Source organism: Centropristis striata, chromosome 8 (assembly GCF_030273125.1).
Source record: "Centropristis striata isolate RG_2023a ecotype Rhode Island chromosome 8, C.striata_1.0, whole genome shotgun sequence".
NCBI lineage: Eukaryota > Metazoa > Chordata > Actinopteri > Perciformes > Serranidae > Centropristis > Centropristis striata.
Genome location: NC_081524.1, coordinates 11,736,659 through 11,738,532, shown reverse-complemented (window position 1 = coordinate 11,738,532; position 1,874 = coordinate 11,736,659).

Genomic DNA, 1,874 nt, shown 5'->3' with positions numbered 1-1,874 from the left:
GAGGGAAGTCGTTACTGTGCGCTGGACACAAACTAGACTCAATTTTTAGGGGCTAAAAGCTCACACATATGCATATTTTATTCCTCATCAAACTACAGTGTTGCAGTACATGGTAATGTAATGTGTACTTGTGCTGCAAGTTTAATCACTGGATTGATATAATCCTCAATTCACCCATGAACATACTGATGGGTCTCTCAAGTGCAAATGCTCATGCTTTCAAATATGCTTTCACAACTTTAAAAGCAGTGCAATGTGTGTTTGTGACCCCTTGTAACATAATAATAATAATAATAATAATAATAATAATAATAGTAAAAAAAAGTAAAAATAATACTAATAACATTTATTTATATAGCACATTTCATAAAAAAAAAAACTATAAAAGTAGGACTGGGCAAAATATCCCATATATATCTTAGATTTTGGATATTGTAATATGGCATAAGTTTAGTCTTTTTCTTGTTTTAAATGCTGTATTACATTAAAGTGATGGTTTTTTTTTCTCAATTTAACAGACCTTTAACAGACGTTAAAAGTTTAAAAAGTTTTCAGATTGTTTCTTAATTACTTTCTTAATGGCCTGGATAGATGAAAGTATCCAAAATTTCACAATAAAATACTTAAAAAGTCATAAAAATGAAAGAGAATTTGGGTTGTAGCAGCACTCCTTGTTATTATCTTGTTAATTATCTTGTGGCCCCTCAGCAGGTCTCGACCCCCAGGTTTGTAACCACTGTTTAAAACAAACTAACATTGGGAATCATCTATGGAACATGTGGGGCACATTGAGTTTTATGTCTTTTTCTGGTAGCACAACCGCAGAACAAGCACAGATTTAAGGTTAGGGGGGTGGTAATGGGTGGGCTGGTTGAGCTCACCGCAAAATTATATATAGACTTCCTGCACCTTCACTGCAAAACCCACCAACTCACACACACACACACACACACACACACACACACACACACACACACCCCTGGAGCTGCAGACAGTAGACGAGGATGAGATTGAGAATAAGCGGGGTGATTCCCATACCCATAGCCACTTCAAACAGGAGCCACATGCGTGTTAACTTTTTCGTAGTGAAATGGTGTCAGTGCTTGTGTTACTTTTCTCTCTCTCTCTCTCTGTGAAAAAAAAAAGTTCATAAACAGGCTACTGCGATTTTCTCTTAAACAGATGTGCTTTCTTTTCTGTGATTCGCAGAAGTTTAATCGCGAAAGATTCATTACAAGTCATTTTAAAAAGTCCCCGGCCGGTGCTGCCCTTTGCTGGTCCTCACACTGGATGTGACACATCCTTTGTAAGAGTTTCATTTATCATAGTAAGTTCCGTTAAAGTTGAATCATGTGCGAGCCTCAGTGCAGGTCGCCGTTTCTGCAGCACTTAAGCTACATCTCTCCATCCGTGGTCACCTCCAGATGGCTCCTGGGGGAATACTGCTGAGTCATGAGAAGGAGTAGGAGGAGGGGGGGCTAAATCTATTTCAACTGAAAATGCTTTTGCATCTGACAGGTAGGCTCAGTAATAGGCAGATATCCTTCAATCCGCTTTCGCTGCCCGCCCTACTCAACCCACCTATGCGTGGTGATGCCCGAAGGAGAGAGGAGGAGGAGGAGGAGGAGCGGGGTCTCCAAACCTGCCCACCTCTCTCCTCCCTCCGCCACCGGCACCACGACAGACACCGCTCTCGGCCTATCGCATCAGAGCCGGACCCCCTCCGTCCTCTCCCTCCGTCCTCTCCCTCCTCCCCCCTGTGCCCTGCCCACCCCGGCGGTCTCTTCTCCAGCCCTGCCAGAGCCAATCCGCGACTGGGTGTAAGTAGGGCAAGCCGCTTCCTGGTTCTCAGAAAGAAGGAGCTGGGAGTCTGA